The 26355-nt window shown below is 40.1% G+C and overlaps 1 long non-coding RNA gene across 1 annotated transcript; it reads right to left on the bottom strand.

The window, feature by feature from the left end:
* Window positions 1–1310: 1310 nt before the first annotated feature.
* On the bottom strand, window positions 1311–22638 carry LOC134352309 (uncharacterized). The gene is made up of 3 exons (XR_010019367.1): window positions 22410–22638; window positions 9560–9627; window positions 1311–1405 (listed from the first exon to the last, which is right to left on the bottom strand). It is a non-coding gene; the product is annotated as an uncharacterized LOC134352309 (long non-coding RNA).
* Window positions 22639–26355: the final 3717 nt, after the last annotated feature.

Raw genomic sequence — 26355 nt, forward strand, 5'->3', positions numbered from 1 at the left:
CCCCTGGTCCCTTCCTCCTTCCCTTTCTCCTGTGGTCCACTCTTCTCTCCTTTCAGATCCCTTCTTCTCCAGCACTTGACCTTTTCCACCTACCTGGCTTCACCTATCACCTTCCAGCTAGTCTCCTTCCCCTCCCCCACCGTCTTTTCTTCCCCCTTCCTTTTCAGTCCTGAAGAAGGGACTTGGCCTGAAATGTCAACTGTTTATATAGATATAGATCCTGCCTGACCTGCTGCGTTCCGCCAGTGCTTTGTACTGGCATTTTGTTTTAATATTAATGATTAGGCTTACCAGAGAAATGAATATTATAGAGAAATAGAGCATTGAATATGTACTCCAAATGCTTAACTTCCAGTAACCAAAGCAAAATTTTCATCTATTGAAATGTAAAAACTTCCTGTGGAATATGCTCAAAGTGCTTCATTCAATGATGATGATACAAGGATGAAATGGATCGACCAATCTTAGACCCTTTGCCTTGTATGGTAAGTATTTCTCTGCCCTTGAGTAATGCCACATACATTACAAATTATTGAGGGGAAAACTTCCGGTTTCTATTTAATGCAGGATTAAAATATTTTGACCAAAAACAAGCCAGCAAAATATCATCGTATTCCCAGGGCAATTCAATTGTAGTTTATTTGACATTTAATATTAAGTATCTGACATAGATTTAAGTGAAATTATTGTGTACAGTTTGATGTTAGCAAATATTTGAAAAGAATAGGAAAAGCACAGAAGATACTGCCCATAAACTGAGAGGGATTTCATGCAGAGCATTGGAACATTCAACTCAGACATTCATATCTGTGATTATGCAAACTACTCAGGGTTTATTTGCCCTGTACAGTACTGAGTCAATTAAATTACATTAAATTCATCAATATCCAACCTTGTGATGCCGTGAATTCATGTTGAGAAATGTACCCCTTCACCCTGTGTCCTGCATGTTTTTACACATAGATAGAAAAAGTCTCCAGCTCAAGAATGCACAATTCTTGCTAAAAAGCAAAGCATGGAAAGTTCTAGCAACCTCTCGAACTGAAAACAGGATTGGACATCACACACTATTGAAACATACAGTAAATTATTTTCAAAACACAGAAGAAACTAAGCTATAAGCCAAATATATATTTTTCTGGATTTTCAATCTTCTTTGCATAAATAGATTAAATTCATTAAACATATGATATACATGCTAATCCATGTTTACTTGAAAAGGCAGACTTATGATGAGATGTTAGTTCATAAAGAAAACAGAATTCCGTTTCAGAACATAAGGTCGACGAGTTTTTTCAACACGTGCTTGTCTTTTCAAAATGTATGGGTATCTTCGTTTCATTTGTTTCTCTTTCTCATATTTTGAATCTTCATAGTCACCATAATCTTGGTCACCCTGAAACAACTGCACAATAAATCCCCATTGTAATTTAGACAGTATGTGTCAGGCACACAGTAATGAGAGTAAGTTGTCAAAAGGTATGCATTAATGAATTGCCACTCTTAATATCTGACAAGAACGTTCCTAACACAAAATAAAACAAGTACATCAGAATTAGAGATTGTACCAGGTTAGCACTGAGAAGTAAAATAGGAAATGGGAATGTACAGACAATAGAGGAATGGCTAAGGTGGTGGGTGATAGAATGGGACTGAAAATTGCTTGATGTAGCAATATTCCTGGATTCAGGTATGAAAAGAGGCATAGATTTTGCTCTCAAGACTTTGAATTGCATTAGGAAATAAAAATGGCAAATTTACCAGCAAATAGTTTTAAAAAAAACCTCTATATACACCCAGTGGCCACTTTATTAGATATACCTGTACACCTGCTCATTAATTTAAATATTTAATCAGCCAATCATGTGGCAGAAACTCAGTGCACAAAAGCATACAGATATGGTCAAGAGGTTAATTTGTTGTTCAGTCCAAGCATCAGAATGGGGAAGAAATGCGATCTAAGTGACTTTGACCATAGAATGATTGTCGGTACCATATGGGATGGTTTGAGTATCTCAGAAGCTGTTGATCTCCTGGAATTTTCACACACAAAGGTCTCTAGAGTTTATAGAGAATGGTGCAAAAAATGAAAAAAAAACAGATCCAGTGAGTGGCATTTCTGTGGCTGAAAATTACTTATTAATGAGAGAGGTCAGAGGAGAATAGCCAGACTGGTTCAAGATGAGAGGAAGATGACAGTAACTCAAACAACCACACGTTACAACAGTGGTGTGCAAAAGAGCATCTCTGACTGCACAACATGCTGTACCTTGAAGTGGATGGGCTACAGTAGAAGACCATGAACGTATACTACAGGAAGTTCCTACTAAAGTTGGCATGGAGTATGTATATTCAGTAGCGTAACCTCCAGTTGGAATTAATTCAAAATATGAATTTATTATCTGCCACTATTTCTTCAAATTTATTTTAATAGAGAACCTTCTACAGATGAACTATGCAGTTACTGCTAATAGACTATGTGATATTCCAAATCTTAATCCTGTTCACTATTACATTGTACCACCTGCATAACCATGTTGTCTTCTACTCCAATGAGGAATTGGATTCTTGTCAATTGCCAATCAGCTAACCATAATAGAAAGCAAATCGTCTCTAGAGTTTACAGTCCTAAATATCTAGTCTCTTCCCATTGTCACTTCAAAACCACCACCAAATCTATCTGAGAGCTTCCTCTTTTTGCTGGCACATTAGTTGGTCAATAGATGGCAAAATTGACCTTTATTATCCATCTTTGCTTAACATATCAATCTGTATGGAAACACAGAAAGATGTTCTTTGTTGTTGGAAGACATTAATCAGGTTTTTGCACAGTCTGATAATTCATTGGTCTGCATTGTTGAGACTAGCAATTTTTTTTAAAATTCCAAATGTGTATAATATTCAGATTTAAGTTCATTGATCAACAAGGGGTGATTTAAAGTCATGGATATAGATCAAAGGTCCAGGCCATAGAATATTAATCTTCTGTGCTGACCTCCCCCATTCGTTCCTCCTCCTGTTTCTAATTAGATTCCCATATCTTGAATCTGTTATTCGATCTCTTGGTGGTCAAAGTGATTTAAGAATGGTCCTCTTTATTCCTTCTTTTTTCCATTATTTATTTGTTTTTGTAGTTTACGTCTTTCTATTGCGCTGTTGCCACAAAACAGCAAATTTCACATCCCATGTCAGTGAATAATGGGTCCTTTTCAGAATGGCAGGCAGTGACTAGTGGGGTACCGCAAGGCTTGGTGCTGGGACCACAGCTGTTTACAATATACATTAATGATTTCGATGAAGGGATTAAAAGTAACATTAGCAAATTTGCAGATGACACAAAGTTGGGTGGCAGTGTGAAATGTGAGGAGGATGTTATGAGAATGCAGGGTGACTTGGATAGATAGGGTGAGTGGGCAGATGCATGGCAGATGCAGTTCAATGTGGATAAACGTGAGGTTATCCACTTTGGTGGCAAGAACAGGAAGGCAGATTACTACCTGAATGGTGTCAAGTTAGGAAAAGGGGAAGTACAATGAGATCTAGGTGTCCTTGTTCATCATTCACTGAAAGTAAGCATGCAGGTACAGCAGGCAGTGAAGAAATCTAATAGCATGTTGGCCTTCATAACAAGGGGAATTGAGTATAGGAGCAAAGAGGTCCTTCTGCAGTTGTACAGGGCCCTGGTGAGACCACACCTGGAATATTGTGCACAGTTTTGGTCTCCAAAGTTGAGGAAGGACATTCTAGCTATTGAGGGAGTGCAGCGTAGGTTCACGAGGTTAATTCCCGGGATGGCGGGACTGTCATATGTTGAAGGATTGGAGCGACTGGAGTTGTATACACTGGAATTTAGAAGGATGAGAGGGGATCGGATTGAAACATATAAGATTATTAAGGGATTGGACATGATAGAGGCAGGAAGCATGTTCCCGATTTTGGGTGAGTCCAGAACCAAATGCCACAGTTTAAGAATAAGGGGTAGGTCATTTAGAACGGAGTTGAGGAAAACCTTTTTCCACAGAGGGTTGTGGTTCTGTGGAATGCTCTGCCTCAGAAGGCAGTGGAGGCCAATTCTCTGGATGCTTTCAAGAAAGAGTTAGATAGAGCTCTTAAAGATAGCGGAGTGAAGGGATATGGGGAGAAGGCAGAAAAAGTGTACTGATTGTGGATGATCAGCCAGGCTCACAGTGAATGGTGGTGCTGGCTCAAAGGGCCGAATGGCCTACTCCTGCACCTATTGTCTATTGAAAATAAATCTGATTCTGACAGTGACTTGGAGGGACTTGGTGATGATGGTTTCCCATGCACCCACTGTCTGCATCTTCAAGGGCAGTGGAAAGATCTGAGAGATCGTCCAATAGCTGCTTTTGTACCTTTCCTCCTCTTGTGCAATTCTTTAAAATTATACTTCCACCAAGCTTCCATCAACTATGTAATCTCTCTTCTCTGTACTATTGATGGCCAATTCCCATTGTGCTATGACTTGGAATTATTTCATTTTGTTAAAGAGGTAATTGAGTACATCATGGGTAAAGTCCTCCCAACCATTGAGCATATCTACTTGAAACACTGTTGCAGGAGGGGAGCATCCATCATCAGAGACCCTCAGCACCCAGAACATTCTCTCTTCTCACTGCCACCATCAGGAAGAATATACAAGAGCCTTAGGTCTCACATCATCTGGTTCAGGAGCAGTTATCACTCCTCAGCCATCAGACTCAAACTCAAGGGGATAACTTCACTCGCCCCATCATTGAAATATTCCACAACCAATGGATTCACTTTCAGGAACTCATCATCTCATGTTCTTGAAATTTATTGCTTATATATTTATTATAATTGTTGCTTCTTTTTGCATTTGCACAGTTTGTTGTCTTCTGCACTCTCGTTGAGCATCCTAATTGGGTGGTCTTTCATTGATTCTTCCATAGTTATTATTCTGTAGATTTATTGCGTGTGCCCTCAAGAAAATAAATCTCAGGGTTAAATATGTACTTTGTCAATATCATTTATTTTGAACTTTGAAGTGCAGGGTGCTTCTGAAATTTTTGCCTTTGATTCCAGACAACAGCGTCCTCGAATGTCTCCAAATGGTGGAGGCACTTATGAAAATGATTTATAACATTCCTACTTCTTTCCAACTGAAGCAAAGCTGAGATTCTGAAAAAAAACCTTTAAAAATCCATGTTGTCATTCCCTGTGTATTGGGACCTTCAATGCAGTTCACTACACAATGAATTGCAATCTGTGCTATCAACATGGCTAAATGGCAGCAAGAATATGTTGGAATCAAAGGGCCATGCAGTCTAGTTCAACTTCAGTGATCTGCCTTCCAGATTTGCTGTTGAGCTGAGACCACAAATAGTCTCTTGGGTAGATATAAACAACTGCAGTGCACAGCTTTGAAGAAAATCATGAGAGATATCCATAGTATGCAAGCTAAAATATATCCTTTAATCAACATCATCACAACAGATTAAATGGTAATTGTTCCATTGCTATTCATGTAAGCTCACTGTGTGAAATTTGGTTGTTGTATTTGCTGCATCTCTGTTGCGAGAAACTCTTCAAAAAGTACTTCACTGGCAGTAAATTATTGTGACATGCTGAGCTTGTGAAAGTCACCATATTTAAAGAGATGATTTGAAAAATATATAATGAGACAAGATATTTGACTGTAACTGAGGTTACTTCTTGACAGAAAAGAATATTTATTCTACCCTTCATTAGCAGCTAGCAAATGTATATTATCATTTGGCTGAATGTGGAGAAAAAAATCTATACTGTTCAAATAAAAATATTTCAGTATTGTTAGGAATGGTCTAAGCTAGGTTGGTAAGGGGATGGGAACTGGAGTAATAGGGATAAGGATGGGGCAGTTGGTATGAAAGTTGATGCAGTATGTAGTGAGACAGTGAGGAAGGACAGGCAGATGATAGGCCAAAATTGCAGTCAGTGGGATGAGATGAAGTGTAACATGGAAGCAAAATGGAAAATGGTGTTGAATGTAGGGCTGAAGGTGTTATACTTGAATGCATGCAGCAGTGGTTAGAGATTGGCTGGTATGGTGTTGAGGGCATCACTGAGACATGACTGCAAGAAGACCATAGCTGGGAGCTTAACATCCAAGGATAAACTTTGTATCAAAAGCACAGGCAGGTAGGCATGGAAGATGGGTGGTTCTGTTTGTAAAAAAATAAATTAAAATCATTATAAAGAGGTAGGATCAAGACATAGGAACAGAAGGTGCAGAATCTTTGTGGATAGATTAAAAAAACTGCAAGGGTAGAGTTACTTACAGGCCTCTGAGCAGGAGCAATAGAAAATGCATGTCAAAAGGGAAAAGTTATGATAGTCAATATTTAGGTAACCTGGGAAAATCAGGATGATACTGCATCCCAAGAAAGGGAATTTGTAGAATGCCTATGAGCTGATTTTTTAGAGCAGCTTGTAGTTGAGCCCTCTAACGGGAAGGAAATTCTGGATTGGATGTTGTGCAGTGAACCAAATTTGATTAGGAAGCTTAAGGTAAAAGAACTCTTGGGAGATAGTGATCATAATATGATAGAATTCACCCTGCAGATTCAGAGAGAGAATATGAAGTTGGATGTATTGATGTCACAGAGGCATGGAAAAGTGGCTGGCCAAATTTGTTTGGAAGGGGACACTAGCAGGGATGATGAAAGACAGCAATGGCTAGATTTTCTGGAGAAATTCAAAAGATGCAACACAGACACATCTCAAAGATGAAGAAGCATTCTAAAGGGTGAATGAGGCAAACATGGCTGACAAAGGAAGTCAAAGACAACACGAAAGCAAAAGAGCAGGCATATAATTTAGCAAAAATTAGTGGGATGGTAGAAGATTTGGAAGCTTTTAAAATCCAACAGAAGGCAACTAAAGGGAGAAAAATGAAATATGAAGGTATGCAAACCAATAATATCAGAGGATACAAAAATTTTTAGCGGATATATAAAAAGTAAAAGAGGTGAGAGTGGATATTGGACTGCTGGAAAATGATAGTGGAGAGATAGTAATGGGGGGACAAAAAAATAACAGGTGAACTTAGAAGTATTTTGCACCAGTCTTCACTGTGGAAGCCACAAGCAGTGTGCCAGATATTCAGGAGTGTTAGGGAGTAGAAGTGAGAGTAGTTGATATTACTAAGTACAAGGCACTTGAGAAGCTAAAGGTTTGAAGATAGATAAGTCAGCTGGATATGATAGATTACACCCCAGGGTTCTGAAAGATGTAGCTGGAGGCATTAATGATCTTTCAAAAAAAAAATCACTAAATTCTCAAATGTTTCTGGAAGATTGGAAAATTACATTTGTCTCTCCATTCTTTAAAACGGGAGTGAGGTAGAAGGAGGGAAATTATAGGCCAGTAAGCTTGAATTTAGTGGTTGAGAAGATCCAAGGATGAGGTTTTAGGGTACAAGAAGGTATTTGATAAAATTGGCCAAAGTCAGCATGGTTTCCTTAAGAATCTCTTAGAATTTGTTGAATACAGTAACAGACAAGATAGACAAAGGAGAGTCAGTGGATGTTGTTTACTTGGATTTTCAGAAGGTTTTTATCAAAATGCCACCCTTGAGGCTGCTTAACAAGATAAGAGCCCATGGTATTACAGGAAAGATACTAGCATGGGTAGAAGATTAGCTGATTGACAGAAGGCAATGAGTCAGAATACTGTAAAGGGAGCCTATTCTGGTTGTCTGCCAGTGACACGTGGTGTTTCACAGGAGCTGGTGTTTGGATCACTTCTTTTCATGTTATGTGTCAATGATTTGGATGTTGGAATTCATGGCTTTGTGGCCAGGTCTGTAGACAATACAAAAATAGGTGGAGGGACAGGTAGTGTTGAGAAAACAGGGAGTCTGCAAACGGACCTGGACAGATTGGGAGAAAGAGCAAAGAAGTGGCAGATGGAATATAGTGCAGGGAAGTGTGTAGTCATGCACTTTGGTAAAAGGAATAAGGGTGTAAACTATTTTCTAAATGAGGAGTAAATTCAAAATTCAGAGATGCAAAGGGACCTGGGAGTCCTTGTGCAGGATACCCTAAAGGATAACTTGCAGGGTGAGTCAGTGGTGAGGAAGGCAAATGGAATTTTAGCATTTATTTCAAGAGAGCTAGCACCTAAAAGCAAGGATGTGATGCCAAAGCTTTTTAAGTCAAACCGCTCTTGATGTATTGAGCGCAGTTTTGGGACCCTTATCGAACAAAAGATTTGCTGACATTGGAAAGGGTCAAGAGGTGGTTCACAAGGATGATTCCTGAATGAAAGGGTTAACATATGAGGAGCATTTGATGGTGGCTCTGGGCCTGTACTTGTTGGAGTTCAGAAGAATGAAGAGGAATCTCATTAAAACCTATCAAATATTAAAAAGTCTAGACAGAGTAGATGTGGAGGGAATGTTTCCTATAGTTGGTGAGAATAAGACCAGAGGTCACGGCCTCAGAATAGGGGAACTCCATTTAGAGCAGAGATGAGAAAGAATTTATTTAGCCAGAGGGTAGTGAATCTGTGGAATTCATTGCCATGGATGGCTGTGGAGGCCAAATCATTGAGTATAGTTAAAACAGAGGCTTAAATGATCTTGATTAGTCAGGGCATTAGAGATTATGGGAGGGAGGCAGGAGAATGGGGTTGACTAGGATAATGAATCAGCCATGATGGAATGGTAGCTGGCCAGTGGTGTAGAGCTCAAGGCAAGTAGTCCTGGGTTCGAATCCGGCCAGCTCCTTCCACGCTTTCCATCCGTGCTCAGTTGAATGTCGAGCAAGCAACTCAGCCTCATTAAAAAAAAGAGAAGTACTAAAGAAGCAGCAAGGTTGCCACCCGAAGCACCACAAGGCACAGAGAGGAACAACAGCAACTGTGATGGAATAGCAGAGCAGACTCAATGGGCTGAGTGGCCTTCTGGACTTCAGAGAAATCACATAGTTAATCACATGTATCTACATCAGTGTGATTCAATGGTGAAACTTGTTGGGAAATGTGAACCAATGTACCTTAAATAATTCGCCTAGTCACAAAACAGGTAATACAGATGTGTGTATTTAATGTTTTTAATGTTAAAAAGTTATATTGGCTCTACCACATGCATCATTTCCAATGACGGGAGAATTATTTACACTGGCAGGTACATTGTTACCAAAAGATGCAGATTTTAAATAATTGGCAAAACAAATCTGGGATTTGGGAATAAGGAGAATATATTTCACAAAGTTACAGCTGCTACAATGCAAATGCCTTGTCTGGAATAGTGAAGAGAAGTTATCATGGAGGAAGTGGATCACTTACTTACAAAGAGGGGAGAAATTGGCACAGCCAAGAGAAATGGCCTGTATAGCTCTTTTAAAGAGTCAACACACAGTATATAGTTTTAAAATTTTTCCTACCTCAGTAGTCAGTGTTTTAAAATTCAACATTCAAGCTGATGCAATTGACTTATTAGAAGACTGCCTCACTGCAAGAAACATCTGTACTGTAAGACAGAAGACCAAAATGAAATAAGTGTTGAAAGACGTTATTTTCATCACAGCAGTCCTACCTTTAGGCTGTAAAGACGATCCAGAAGTTTGCCTTCTGATGGTATTATTTCTGTTTGCACTGAAGACACTGAAAGCAACCATGAGAAAGTTTACTATATTCACTCTGAAATGAAAACAAACCCCCACCCCCAAACTTCCACTTCAATTTTCTTTATTATCACAATTTTCACGACAATGTTTGAAATTTTAACTTCCCAACACACCATGTCAGCTTGGATTTCATGTTCTATGAATGCGTCCCTCACAGGCAGAGATAAGAAAATTACAACAGGAAGTCAGAAAAGGCAGTGACGTTAAACAAACTTTGTATCTGGGTCTGTAGTTGACTCAATGGTCTATTGAGAATGAGGAAACAATAAAGAAATTAGTAGGTAATGAAATATTCATGGAGAAATATGAGGGAATAAAAGATGATAAAACTCTGAATATGATGGATTGCATCCATTCCAGAATGTAAACTAGATGTGCTGACAGCAGCTGAAGAGAAAATGTGATTAGGATATCAAGACATGGTAAAAAGGCACTTGGAAAATCATGATTTGGACATAATCTTCTTTACTTATTCTATGTAATCATCGTAGATTAAAGAACAAAGAAATGTTTAAATAATCTGTTTGAAGTTTTGATAAGGTGCTCTGTTTGAAGTGGTTAGAGTCATAGGGTCATGGAAAAGTACAGCACAGAAACAGGCCCTTCAGCCCATCTAGTCCATGCTGGAACCTTTTAAACAGTTACTCCCATTGACAAACCAAATTCCCCCAGGATCAATAAAGTATGACTATGACTAGCACTGGGACCATAGCCCTCCATTTCCCTGCTAATCATGTATCTGTTCAGATTTCACTTAAATATTGAAATCCAGCTTGCATGCACCACTTGAGCTAGCAGCCATTTCCACACTCTCACAACCCTCTGAGTGAAGAAGTTTCCCCTCGTGTTCCCCTTAAACTTTTCACCTTTCTCCCTTAACCTATGACCTCTGGTTGTAGTCTCACCCAACCCCAGTGGAAAAAGCCTGGTTGCATTTACCCTATCGATACCCCTCATAATTTTGTACCTCTATTAAATCTCCTATATTCTAAAGAATAAATTCAATCTTTTCTTGTAACTCAGGCCCTACAGGCCAGGCAATATTTTTGTAAAATTTCTGTACTCTTTCAACCTATTTACATCGTTCCTTTAGGTAGGTGACCAAACCTGCACAAAATACTGCAGATTAGGCCTCACCAACATCTTATACAACTTCAACATAACATCCCATCTGCTGTACCCAATAATCTGATTTATGAAGGCCAATGTGCCAAAAGCTTTCTTTACAATTCTATCTACCCGTGATGCCACTTTCAATAAATTCTGGACTTGTGTTCCCAGATTTCCCTGTTCTACTACACTCCTCAGTGCCTTATCAGTCACTGTATAAAACCTACCATACTTGGTCCTACCGAAGTGCAACACACTTGTCTGCATTGAATTCCATCTATCATTTTTCTTCCCATTTTCCAGCTGATGCAGATCCCTTGGCAAGCCACGATAGCCTCTCTTGCTATCCACAACACCCCAATCTTGGTGTCATCTGCACATTTGCTAATCCAGTTTCCCATATTATCATCCAGATTGTTGATATAGATGACAAACAACAATGGACCCAGCACTGACCCCTGCAGCACACCACTCGTCACAGGCCTCCAGTCAGAGAGGCAACCACCCACTACTACACTCTGGCTTCTCCCACAAAGCAATGTCTATTTGAATTTACCACCACATCTTGAATGCGGAGTGCCCGAACTTTCTTGAGCAATCTCCCATATGGAACCTTTCCAAATGCCTTGCTAAAGTCCATGTAGACAACATCTATTGGCTGCTTTTATCCACTTTCCTGGTAACTTCTTCGAAAAGCTCCATAAGATTGGTTAGACATGACCTATCATGCACAAAGTCATGCTGACCATCCTTAGTCAATCCATTTCTATCCAAATACTTATAATCCGGTCCCATAGAATACCTTCCAGACCCACTGGCTGATAATTTCCTGGTTTATCTGGAGCCTTTGTTAAACAACAGAACGAAGTTGGCTATCCTCCAGCCGTCCGGTATCTCTCCTGTGGCTAAGGAAGATTTAAATATTTCAGCTAGGGCTCCGGCAATTTCTGTCCTTGTCTCCCATGGGGCCCAAGGGAATACCCTGTCAGGCCATGGGGATGTATCCGCTCTGATTTGCCTCAGCATAGCAAACACTTCCTCCTCTAATCTGTACAGGGTCCATGAAGTTAGTGCCAATTTAGACTGTGTCCACCTGACTAAATACAGATGAAAAAAACACTATTTAAGATCTCCCCCATCTGTTTTGGCTCCATACGTGAATTACCATTCTGGTCTTCCTGAAGACCAATTTCGTCCCTTGCAATCCTTCTGCTTTTAACATATCTGTAGAATCCCTCAGGATTCTCCTTTGTCTTGTCTGGTAGGGCAAGTTCATGCTTTCTTTTAGCCTTCCTGATTTCTTTGTTAAGTGTTTTCTGGCATTTTTTGTACTCCATAAGCACCTTATTTGTTTCTGCTGGCCTATACCTGCTATGCACCTCCTTTTCTCTAAACCAGACTTCAATATCTCTTGAAAACCAAGGTTCCCCCCACTTGTTATCTTTATCTTGCATTCTGACAGGTACATACAAGCCTTGTATTCACAAAATTTCACTTTGGAAGGCCTCCCTCTTACCAAATACGCCTTTGCCAGAAATCAACCTGTACCAGTCCACACTTGCCAGATCATTTCTGATACCATCAAAGTTAGTCCTCCTCCAATTTGGAATCTCAAACCACAGACCAGACCTATCTTTTTGCATACTTACTCTGAAATTAATGGCATTTTGATCATTAGATGCAAAGTGTTCCCCTGCACAAACTTCTGTCCCCTACCCTGTCTCATTTTGTAATAACAGATCAAGTATCAAACACTCTCTCTATTTGGGACTTCTATGTACAGATTAAGGAAAATTCTTAAACATAGTTAACAAACTCTATCCTATCTACTCCTTTTAGAGTATGAGAGTCCCAGTCAATGTGCGATAAATTAAGCTCACCTTCTATCAATCTTATTTTTCTAGCAGCAGTCTATGATCTCTCTAAAAATTTGCTCCTCTAAATCCCATGGACTGTTAAGTGGTCTATAATATAATCCCATCAAAGTTGCTGGTGAACGCAGCAGGCCAGGCAGCATCTCGAGGAAGAGGTACAATCGACGTTTCGGGCTGAGACCCTTTGTCAGTGAGTCCTGACGAAGGGTCTCGGCCCGAAACGTCGACTGTACCTCTTCCTAGAGGTGCTGCCTGGCCTGCTGCATTCACCAGCAATTTTGATGTGTGTTGCTTGAAATTCCAGCATCTGCAGAATTCCGTGTTTGCGTATAATATAATCCCATTGATGTGGTAACACAAAATTCTGAAGGAACTCAGCAGGCCAGGCAGCATCTATGGAAAAAGTACAGTCGATGTTTCAGCCGAGACCCTTCAGCAGGCGGAGGAGGGTTTTGGCCCAAAGCGTCGACTGTATTTTTTTCCATGGATGCTGCCTGGCCTGCTGAGATCCTCCAGCATTTTTTGTGTGCTGCTTGAATTTCCAGCAACTGCAGATTTTCTCTTGTTGCCATTATGTGGTCATCCCTTTCTTGTTCCTCAGTTCTACCCATAAAACCTCACTAGACGAATTCTCCAGTCTGTCTTGTCTGACTACTGCAGTGACATTTTCCCTGACCAGCAATGCTATCTCTTCTTTAATCGCTCCCACTTTATCACGTTTAAAACAAGGGAACCCCAGAACACTGAGCTGCCCGTCCTGCCCCTCCTATTCTGAGTTGGATGGCAGAGAAAATTATGATGAGGTCTTAAGTATTTATAAAGAATAATAATGCTGGTTAAAACTAGCCTCCTAGCATAGCCTGATGATAATTTTCTGAATTTAAACCAGAATAAAAGGAATAAATGGGTAGTTCTAGAACTAGCAGAATGAAAGAGTAGGGTACTACAAGGATCATAGCATGGGTGCCAGCTAACTATAACTATCATTGACAACCATAAGACAATAAGATATAGGAGCCGAATTAGGCCATTCAGCCCATCAAATCTGCTCTGCCATTTCATCATGGCTGATCCATTTCCCCCTCACCCCCAGTATCCTGCCTTCTCCCTGTATCCCTTCATGTCCTGATGTAGGTATGAAAACCAAATACTGCTCAATTTACTGCCAATTCTGTGCTGGGTGGCAAAGAAAATTGTGATGCAATCTTAGGTATTTGTAAAGAATAATAAACAGGTGGTCAGTAAACAAGGGAGAAATGTGAAATTACCTACTTTGGTAAGAAGACCAGAAAATATAGAACATATTTTAAATGGTGAGAGCTTGGGAAAAAATGCAAGTTTACATTTAAGTAAAGCAAGCTATTAAACAATAACATTTTAGTTTTTTGTTACAAAAAAAAATCTAAGAATAAAGTAACTCTGCAAATGCTGCACATCAGGTCTTGGAAAAACCATACCTGGAGAACACCACATATTTATTCCTCCTTAATGAAGGAAGAAATTAGAACATAGAACATAGAGCAGTGTAGCACAGTACAGGGCATTCAGCCCCACAAATTTGTGATAACCTTTTAGCCTACACTAAGATCAATCAAATCCTTACCTCCCACGTTGCCCTCCATGTTTGTCTTTCATCCAAATGCCCAAGGGTCTCTTAAATCTCCCTAATGCGTCCATCTCTACCATTGACCCTTATAGTGCTTTCCATTGACCTAACGCAGTGTATTAAAGAGTACCTCTGACATCTCCCTCATACTTTCCTCCAATCACCTTCAAATCAATATAATAGCTTTATTTGACACATGAACATAATTTTACATGCAGTGAACTATATCATTTGCATCAAATCAGCTGGTACGCCGGGGGTTTCCAGCACCAATACAAAATGCCTACAACTTACAAATACTAAACTCAACCGTACACCTTTGGAATGTGGAAGGAAACCAGAGCACCCAGAGAAAATCCATGTGGCCTCTTCTATTAGCCATTGCTGCCCTGGAAAAAGCTGCCGCCTGCCCACTATCAAATTCTCTTATCATTTTAAACACCCCTCTCATCCTCCTTCCGTCCAAAAAAAAAGTCCTAGCTCGCTCAAACTTTCCTCATAAAACATGCTCTCTAATCCAGGCAGCATCCTGGTAAATCTCCTCTGCATGTTCTCAAAAGCTTCCATATCCTTCCTATAATGAAGTGACCAGAACTGAACACTAAGTTATATTTCTCTTAGAAACTAAAAGTGATGAAAAAGCAAGACTTCAGGTGACACTGATTTTAGGGTTGCTCTGTGTAATCAGTTAATATACATCTTAATGGTACTAATTTTGGAAGAAATAGATCAGTTAAGATTGTATTGTAGCAGACCTGGGCAATGCTACCCCATTAGGAAGTTTGCTAGTGTCTTTGGGATGGTTTAAATTAGCTTGAAAGGTGGAGAGGAACCTGCAATTAAATTCATAAGGAAAGGAGGCAAGACTGTAAGATGGCTTGGAACTAATAAGCAAGATTAGAATGTGTAAGAAATCCACCCTGAAGAAAATAATGTCAAAGCTTAATGCTGTGCTGTTTCAATGCAAGGAACGTAGTGAAGGCAGAAAGACTAAATGCACAGACAGACACGATTGAAATTCATGGAACATAGTTTAAAAGTGAAAGGGAGTGAACACTAAATATTCTTGTTCACAGTTTTCAGATCATGTTGAGGAAGGTTTTTCGAAAAAAGTGGTCAGGGTTGCCAAATAAAGAAACAATTTTACTTATGAGAAGGAATGAAGTGCTTGGAGGATCATTATTTATAGATGTATGGGTTGAACTGAAGAATATTAAGGAACAGTTATGCCATTGAGAGTCTTCTGTAGATCCACAAACAATCAAGGAGATGGTAAAGCTAACATGTACACAGATGTCTGAGAATTGCAAAATCACTAGAACAGTGATGACAAGGGATTTCAGCAACACTAATGTTAACTGGAATAGAATAGGATTATCCAAACTGCAGAGGGCATAAAACATTTCAAATACTCCGAGGAAAATACTTTCAGTCAAGAGAATGGTCATTTCTAGGCATGCTTAAAGGGAATGGAAACTATCGTAAGATGGACTAAACTCAATTCCGAAAATTTTGTAAGTTATGAAAAAAAGACACAGAAGCCACAATAAAGGTTCTGATTGGGTATTAGTGAGTTTTATTGAGTTGTGATTGAATTTAGTAAAACTGAACTGGAAACATAAAATGAATGTTAATCAATATTAGACTGATCTGAGATAATTTAAGGAGCAAATACGTCCTGCAGTGGAAAAGGATGCAGCTCTAAATCTGATGACTCCTGTGTGGCAAGGATCATACATGGAAGGGTAAGAAGAAAATTCAACATCAATTTAAAGAATATAAAACTCCTGAGAAGTATAGAAGTTTAAAAGTACTTGAGAAAAGGCAAAACAAAGGTGAGAGAAAATATTGTTAAGCAAGTCAGAAGTGACCCAAAAGGTGTTCATAAATACTAAAAAAGTAAAAGTGTACAGCACTGTGCAGAAGTTTGAGGCACATATTTCAAGCTAGGGTGCCTAAGACTTTTGCACAGCACGGCAGTAATTTTATGTATTGCACTGTATTGCTGTCACAAAAGAAAATAAATCATGATATATTTGAGTGATGATAAATCTGATGCTGACTGTCATTCAATATAGAAACATAGAAAATAGGTGCAGTAGGCCATTCGGCCCTTCGAGCCTGCACCACCATTTATTATGATCATGGCTGATCATCCAACTCAGAACCCTGCACCAGCCTCCCCTCCATACCCCCTGACCCCCGTAGCCACAAGGGCCATATCTAACTCCCTCTTAAATATAGCCAATGAACCGGCCTCAACTGTTTCCTGTGGCAGAGAATTCCACAGATTCACCACTCTGTGTGAAGTTTTTCCTAATCTCAGTCCTAAAAGGCTTCCCCTTTATCCTCAAACTGTGACCCCTTGTTCTGGACTTCCCCAACATCGGGAACAACCTTCCTGCATCTAGCCTGTCCAATCCCTTTAGGATTTTATACGTTTCAATCAGATCCCCCCTCAATCTTCTAAATTCCAACAAGTACAAGCCCATTTCATCCAGTCTTTCTTCATATGAAAGTCCTGCCATCCCAGGAATCAATCTGGTAAACCTTCTTTGTACTCCCTCTATGGCAAGGATGTCTTTCCTCAGATTAGGGGACCAAAACTGCACATAATACTCCAGGTGTGGTCTCACCAAGGCCTTGTACAACTGCAGTAGTACCTCCCTGCTCCTGTACCCGAATCCTCTCGCTATAAATGCCAGCATACCATTCGCCTTTTTCACCGCCTGCTGTACCTGCATGCCCACTTTCAATGACTGGTGTATAATGACACTCAGGTCTCGTTGCACCTCCCCTTTTCCTAATCGGCCACCATTCAGATAATAATCTGTTTTCCTATTTTTGCCACCAAAGTGGATAACTTCACATGTATCCACATTAAATTGCATCTGCCATGAATTTGCCCACTCACCCAACCTATCCAAGTCACACTGCATCCTCTTAGCTGTGAGGAGGATGCTAACACTGCCACCCAGCTTCGTGTCATCCGCAAACTTGGAGATGCTGCATTTAATTCCCTCATCCAAGTCATTAATATATATTGTAAACAACTGGGGTCCCAGCACTAAGCCTTGTGGTACCCCACTAGTCACCGTCTGCCATTCTGAAAAGGTCCCGTTTATTCCCACTCTTTGCTTCCTGTCTGCTAACCAATTCTCTATCCACATCAATACCTTACCCCCAATACCATGTGCTTTAAGTTTGCACACTAATCTCCTGTGTGGGACCTTGTCAAAAGCCTTTTGAAAATCCAAATATACCACATCCACTGGTTCTCCCCTATCCACTCTACTAGTTACATCCTCAAAAAATTCTATGAGATTCGTCAGACATGATTTTCCTTTCACAAATCCATGCTGACTTTGTCCAATGATTTCACCGCTTTCCAAATGTGCTGTTATCACATCTTTGATAACTGACTCCAGCAGTTTCCCCACCACCGACGTTAGGCTAACCAGTCTATAATTCCCCGGTTTCTCTCTCCCTCCTTTTTTAAAAAGTGGGGTTACATTAGCCACCCTCCAATCCTCAGGAACTAGTCCAGAATCTAACGAGTTTTGAAAAATTATCACTAATGCATCCACTATATCTTGGGCTACTTCCTTAAGCACTCTAGGATGCAGACCATCTGGCCCTGGGGATTTATCCGCCTTTAATCCCTTCAATTTACCTAACACCACTTCCCTACTAACATGTATTTCGCTCAGTTCCTCAATCTCACTGGACCCTCTGTCCCCTACTATTTCTGGAAGATTATTTATGTCCTCCTTAGTGAAGACAGAACCAAAGTAATTTTTCAATTGGTCTGCCATGTCCTTGCTCCCCATAATCAATTCACTGGTCATGGTCAATCTATGTTAGCATCAAATCCTCTTGTGCAACACAATTCCTTGCTCTTTCAATAATTATCTATCTCCACCTGAGTTATATTTTATGATTTGGCCTCCACCAGTCTCAGAGGCAGAGAATTCCAGAGAATCACTACTCTAAGACAGAAGAAATTTCCATACACTTCAGTTTTAAATAACTATCCCTTACTTTGTAGCTATATTCTTTTGTTCATGATTTTCTCCCTAATGAAATGATCTCAACATCCTTAGGATCATGGCTCCTTAGGATTTCATGTGTTTAATTAAAGTCACCCCTCATTCTTTTAAACTCTAGAAAAACAGTTCCAAATTGTTCACACTCCCTTAATAGGACTACACTCTCATTTCAGGAATTAGCTTGGTGAATCTCCTTTGGACAGCCTCCAATATCACTACAGTAGATTCCAGTTAATTGGTCCATTGGTTAATCGGGGTAGGTGCTTGTTTGGTACAACTTTTAAAGAGCATAAGATTCGTTCATTTGTGATAGTATGTTGCTTGACTATAATAGGAGACCTTCACCGAACAGTTTCTAACTTGGCTTAGTTGCATGAACTTGTGTAATTATTAGACACTACAGGATGCTTAGAGCAAATAATTTTTAAATAGCATCAGTTATGTGTGTTTGCGTTCAAAAAGCAATGATTTTTGTCACTGATAGATGGCAAGAAATAAGGAGTGAGACAATTTAAAATTGTTTTGCTCACTACAGTTTCAAACATTCAGGCTTAGAGTTGCCAGAAATGATCAGGCATGAAAATGAAACTATTCCACTACTTCAACTAGTTAGGAACTACAAGGAATTTGAAGGTATTGACAATCATCTTGAATGTTACAATGAAAATGAAGATTTGGAAGATACAATCATCAAAAGCATTGTATGAAGACAATGCATTATCTGCACTAGGCGCAGCACTGATGTATGTTCATTTACAGTCAATCAAAAGGACACAGCAGTGAGCTGGTTGTCCTTCATATCTGACAATGACATTGTATTGTGCAGGAGAGATTCTAATGTGGAAAAGCCATTGCACTAGGACAGTTCCACTCTCTGCTCCTTGGAAGTCCAGGTCCAGCGGTACAAGTAATCATCACAAACTGGTGTCTTCCTTGGTTGCAGTGGATAACCATGACTTCTTCTGTGCCTTATCATGCTCTTTGCTCTCCACGAAGCATTTCTGACCTACCCTTTTGGCTGTTGGGTCTCATTGTTGATCTCGTCCACCCAGTTCTCTGAAGCTGACTTTACATGCTAGGGCAAGCATGTCCCAATTTTACCAGGGCATGAGGTCTGTTGGTTACCCTCACCTAGTTAAGCTTACTGGTCAAAGTGGTGGACTGGGGTATGGCTGCTGCTGCATATAATCAGCTACTTGGAGCCACAGAGTTGAATGTCCAGTGGGGAGCAAAAGGTGAATGAGCTACCCCAGAATGGACAAAAAGCCCCTCTACCAGTGGAGCTACCCCTTTCTGGATACACCATACACAGTAGCATGCGTCAGATAAATTATCCCATCAATAACTATTAGAAACTAATACAGTTTTATATTACTGTAGTAGCATTGGTAGTGTTCTAATTTGTTCTGTATTGCATTTAAATACTTAATTTCTTACTCAGTTAAACAGTAGTTTGTGTTTTCATATCTTTTCAACTATTTCAGTGAGACTTCTGCTAACTGAGGCAACTGCTTAATTTGGGCCAAAATGTGACCCAATTAACTGGAGTCCACTGCAAATCCTTTTTTTTTTGGTAAGGGGATCAACATTGTGCACAGTGTTCTAGTTTGGCCTTCTTGCACCCTCTAAAATGGAAACAAATCTCCTTACGCTTAAACTCCAACCCTCTTGTAATAAAGGCCAAGATGTTTCACAAAATCAGTCAAAAATCAATGATAGGATTGGCAATCTGTGGGATAATATGTGGGAATATTGTGTGAACCTTAATGTCAAAGAGAAAGACTTCCACTTCCAGAGTATCTTTCAAGATATCAGGACATCACATTCAATGAAGTGCATCTAAGATTGTTGTAATTTGGTACATCCCAGGTACTTGTCCGCCTCAGCCCCGGGAGCTATTCTAATACCATAACCCTTGTGATTGAGTTTGCTACAAGTTCCACCCTGTTATTTTAAATTAACTCATCTGTTATCTTAATGATATTTTCAGTGTCCTCCACAGAGGCTGATGTGAATAATTGATTTAACATATCTGCCTCTTTCATTTCCTGTTATTAATTCACCAACCTGTCTCTCTAAAGGACAGATACTTACCTCAGCCACCCTTTCCGTACTCATATCCATAGAAACACATACTGCTTTGGTATGACATGCAAGTTTTCTCTCAAATTATTATTTTTTTTCCTTGTGAGATTTCTGACTTTTGCTACTGGATACCAATATCTCTCCAGGACTGTGGTTTCCCACCAACTTTTGCCTTTTCTTATGCTGTTGTTTCCAGTTTAGCATTATTCTTAGCCTCCATTGTTGACCTCAATCATGTTTTCTTTTTTCTCATGGAATCCTTCTGTAATTAAGGCAATTTCTTGAAAAAATAACTTTTGATTAAACCCCACCCATCAGTTATGCATTTTGTCACAGGAGACCCCATAGCAAACACACTGCAGCAACTTACCAATTGCATTTTGCTAAACCTGGGCCCAACATATCGATACAGCTACAAGGGAGGCACAACAGTGGCTATATTTCATTAGGAGTTTGAGGAGATTTGGTATGTCACCAAAGATACTCGCAAATTTCTACAGAAGTGCTGCAGAGAGCATTCTAACTGGCTACATCACCATCCAGCACTGCACAGGATCGAAGTAAGCCTCAGAAAGTTGTGAAGTCGGTCAGCTCCAACATGGGTTCTAACCTCCCCAGCATCCAAGTTATCTTCAAGGACGGATGCCTCAAAAAGGCAGCATCCATCATTACAGATCCCCATCACCTAGGACATCCCCTCTTCTCATTGCTACCATCAGGGGAGAGGTACAGAAGCCTGATGGCACACACTCAACTATTCAATAGCTTCCTTCCCTCTGCTTTCAGATTTCTGAATGGACATTGAACCCATGAACACTACCTCACCACTTTTTTTTCTTGTTTTCTACTACTTAATGTTTTATATGTTGTGAAATGTTTTACTATGTAGCAGCAGTACATTGCAATTCATAATAAAAAAATTACAGTATATATATACATACTGTAATTTTTTTTATTATGAATTGCAATGTACTGCTGCCACATAATAAAACATTTCACAACATATGCCAAGATATTAAACCTGATGCCGATTCACAGAAGAGATTTAGCAAAATGTTACCAGAAGTGGAAAATTTTAAGTGTGAAAAAAGAATAGATTTTTTTAAGAGCAAACAATACCAAGGAAAGATTGAAGGACATAAATTATAAAGGGAAAAATAAACAGTGTTGAACGGAATATTCTGCAAAAAAACAGACAAATAGTTGAGATTTTACCCTTGTAAATTTGTCTTATGAAATTTTATTTAAAATAATTTCCTAACGAAGCTGTGATAATTTCAATGTGAATACATTCTTGCCATTTCAGATATTTAACGGGTTCTTGAGCTGTTCATGACTTATATGAATTAACGAACGCCAGCAGCGCACTATACTTCTGCCCTAAACACACTGGGAAAACTTTGAAACAATTTCTGATCATAAAATCAGTAAATTCAATCACCATCAAAATCGAACATTAGATAACCATTCTAAATTAAATATGGTGGAAAATCAATACTGTAATAAGAACTGCTTATATCTTTAGGTTAGTTATTATAGTGTTTCCTGTCAAGTTTGCAATACCCAAAGGGAATACAATACCGAAATTTCGTGTGTCGTAGTTTGTTAGATTAGTTGTGTTTGAATGATTCTTTATGATCATGGTTCGTAGGATCGATGATTAGTGCCAATCAGGATCATATCTCAATATATTCAGGAGGTGAAATGTTTTCATCCGCAAACACGTCGTGCTAATTTGAACATTTTCGTGTGTTGTTACATCGGTAAATATATTTGGAAATAAACTCACCAATCTATTTCGCCATGAACTATAACCGTCAGAAATCCGAGTTAGATCTGACTTGCCAGTAAATTAAATGAGAAAAGCCTCACGCTGTATTCTACTTTCTGTGAAACAAAGAAGTTTCCTAAATCCCATCACTTTAAATTTGAGCGGTAAAGTAAATAGTGTTAACCAAGAGAGAAAAAAAAAGTCATGGCTATTCGCGGGCTCTTTTCTGTTGGGTAAGTATATTGTTTAAATACCCCTACTCACTTGAACACATGCTGTAAAAACTCAGGACCAATAGCAAAGACATCGCCTGACTCCTCATTCTTCCAGCGGTGAATCCTCGCAACTCTAAGATCTGGAGTCCATCAAAGTTCGAAGTGAGCGGGCGGCTGCTCTGTAATCCTCCTCGCCGGGTCTCTGCTTTCGCTCTCGTAACACACAAGTGTCAGAGCAGACTTTAATATCTCCAGGCTGTCTTGACGTCAAGAGTGTTTGTCTCCACTTCACTAAAGAGTGTGAGACGCGAGAACTCATTTCTCAACGGAGCGTCATTATCGACGCTCCTTTGGGACTGGTCTTGATCGATACTGCAGACCTTAAGGGCGTTTAGAGAATTGATTTTAAATAGTTATTTCAAAGTCGCTCAATAGTAAACCAGATCACAAGCTTTAGCCTAGTGCTAAGGTATTGTTGGAACACCCATGGTGATATGTAAATTGGGTTACTGCACGAAGAGCTTTTTTTCTATTCAGTGTTTGTATTACCATGCCATCATATCTATGTATTGAAGTTTAACTCAACGGTTCGATGACGTGCCCCGATGAAGTCTGCCCTGCTGAAAGTGTACGACGATCTCCTCCTCTCTACTGACTCAGGTGACTCTGCATCCTAATTCTTTGACCTCAGTGCACCATTCGATACTGTGGATCACGCCATTTTAATAGACCGTCTCCAGTACGGGGTTGGTGTTGATAGCACTGCCTTGATCTGGTTCACATCCTACCTCAAAAATAGAAGCTTTTCCGTCAATATAGGCAAATTTTCTTCTTCTCCAGATAGTCTCTCCTGCCGGGTCCCACAAGGTTCCATCCTAGGTCCCATTCTTTTCTCTATATCCATGCTTCCCCTCTGCCAAATCATTCAAAAACACGATATTTCCTTCCATTGTTATGCTGACGACACACAGCTTTATCTCCCCTTGAAACCAGACGACCAGTCAAATCTAGTCAGCCTCATGAACTGCCTTGAGGACATGAAGTGTTGGATGGCACAAAACTTCCTACAGCTGAATGAAGGCAAGTCTGAAGTTGTCCAATTTGCCCCCCCCCCCCCCCACTCCATCAAAGTGATTACCAACGGTCTCGGTAACCTGTCCACCTTTGTCAAACCCCATGTCAAAAACTTTGGTGTGATACTTGATTCTGCCTTTAAGTTTGACAAGCAAGTTAATGCAGTAGTAAAAACTAGTTTTTTCCAGCTTCGTACTATTGCCAAAATCAAGTCGTTTCTCTCTTTCAAAGATCTCGTGAAAGTCATCCACGTCCTTATATCCTCTGGCTTGGACTACTCCAATTCCCTGTATACTGGGATTAGTCAGTCATCCCTGTTCCACCTGCAGCTGGTCCAGAACACTGCAGCCAAGCTCCTGACAGGTGCCCGGAAGAGGGACCATATTATTTCTATCCTGGTCTCTCTCCAGTAGCTACTAGTATGGTTTAGAATTGATTTTAGGGCTCTGTTTGTTTATAAAGCCCTAAATGGGATGGTCCCCTCCTATATCGCAGACCTTCTAATCCCTTATTCTACTTCCAGGTCCCTCAGGTTGGCTGACTTGGGGCTCCTGGCTGTCCCATGATCTAAATTTAAGTTCAGGGGTGACCACACCTTTGCTGTTGTAGCCCCTAGACTGTGGAACAGCATTCTCCTTCATATCCGATCTGTCCCTTCCATTGACTCTCAAGTCCAGGCTCAAAATTTACTTTTATTCACTAGCATTTGAATCTTCCTGATGTGGCTGATTTTTGGCTTGTGCCTAGGCTCATGCGTTGTTTATTTTGTCCCTAAAAGCTGTGGGCCTTGTTTATATCTGTGTTTCTTGTATTTGTGATTTTAAGTACCCGTTATGGTTTGTACTGCACTTTGGTCAACATAGGTTGTTCTTAAATGTGCTTTACAAATAAATTTGACTTGACTTTGATTGAAATGTGCATCATTCTTTATAACTCTTAGACAATACTCTATTTCTGAAAGATTTACTGTATAGTAGTTTAATAAATAATCATGGCAATGTATGACTGTTACTTAATACCAGCATCTCTGCCTGAGGGGGCAGCTCATGGGTTCAGAAATGCACTCCAAGACCTGAGAACTAGATGTAGTTTGGAGAGAATGTGTTATTGCTGGCGTGTGGGCTTTCAGACAAGTTGTTGAATTAAGGACCCAGATAAGCTCAAAAGATCTTTTGGCATGACTTGAAAATTGAAAGTTTATCTTCTGACAATCCTGAAACTAATTATCTCAAAGCTGCCTGTGGGATTTTGATGCACAAAAAGCAGTGCCTCGAAAGGGCAGCATCCATCATTAAGGACCCTCACCATCCAGGTCATGCCCTCTCCTCATTGTTACCATCAAGATGGAGTTACAGAAACCTGAAGGCACACACTCAATAACTCAGATAGAGCTTCCACAGTAAGCACAGTACAGTCACAAATATTGATATAATGGACAACAGACCACAGCAAGGTCAATTACCCAGCATACACCTGTACTTGTCAGATACAGCAAGCCTCAATATTCTTGCTGTTTGCTATATCACTGTTGCTGAGAAATTTGCTGTTTATTAGGAGGATAAATTACAACCTATTTTTCAGGAATACATTTAAATATTTTGATGTAAAGTTGGCTGATTCTGGGTGTGGGTACTACATAATTTGCTGGAGTTTCCTTCCTCATAAAATATTGCAGGACCAAGATAAACAAGCAGATTTTTCCACTGACACTCCATGATATCTCTCACCCAATTTTATTTAGTTCAGACTGATACCAGAAAACCCAGTTGGATTCTTACACCAAGGCTGTTGGTATCAACCATACAACCAGCTGTTCAGATGAAGACCTGACAATTTGGAACTGAAAATAATCGCAAACAGTAGTCATGCTGCCTGCAGAGGGGCTGGTACTGACAATAATATCCTCACACTTGCAGGACCAATTAGCAGTGCTGAAAGCAAACCATTCATAATGTCAGAGAAATGTTCAAAGTACATTTATTATCAAAGTATGTATACATTATACAACCTGGGATTATCACAATGGGGTGCAGATAACAGACCCAAACACAGGGTAACTGCAAACAGCCTGCTTACCAGACAGAGGCAAGGGACAGGAAGAGACAGAATCAACAGCAGGGTAACAGCAATCAGCCTGGTTTACCCAACAGAGGCAAGGGACAGGAAGGGACAGAACCAACCACAGGGTAACAGCAATTACAGCCTGGCTTACCCAGCAGAGGCAAGGACAGGGAAGGAGCTCAATCCAGGGTGGCTCTGAGTCTTGGGGCAGCCAGCTACCTTGGCTGACTACAGAAAACCAAATCCATACCACAATGACTGCTCCAACAAGTGGCAACAAGGCTCCATGAAACAGTGGTCCTCCAACCAGGCCTAGAGATCACAAATGGTTTCACCAGCCTTCCATCAGCAGGTTGCTCCAAGTGAGACTGACAAGACAAACCAGCCCCAACCCACAACCCCAAGGCTACTTATATTCCAAGCCCAAAGATGGGAATCAGGTGCCTATGATTAACTCAACCAAATGAGGGACAGCTGGAAGACCCGGAGTCCTGAGTCCACGGACTGGACCGTGAACCGAAATGCGGACATCACGGACCTGACCATGACAGAGATTCGTCTCCTTACAGGCAGCCACGAAAAAAAGAAACCCAGAGAAAACCTATTTTTAAAAAAATCATCAAACACCCAATATGCAGAGAGAGAAAAAAGCAAATCATGCAAACAATAACTGCAAGCAAACAATAACTGCAAGCAAACAGCGTTCCGAACTGAAGTCCACAAAGAGAGTCCGAGATGAATATTTCAGCACAGAGCTGAGTAAATGTCACAAAGCAACGAGCTGTAGCAGGCCTTGCCTTGGTTTTGTCACAGTGGATTGTGCCCTGCTCTGAGCTCTGTCTACTCTGTCTGAAAGCAGA

Source organism: Mobula hypostoma, chromosome 9 (assembly GCF_963921235.1).
Source record: "Mobula hypostoma chromosome 9, sMobHyp1.1, whole genome shotgun sequence".
NCBI classification, from domain to species: Eukaryota; Metazoa; Chordata; class Chondrichthyes; order Myliobatiformes; family Myliobatidae; genus Mobula; species Mobula hypostoma.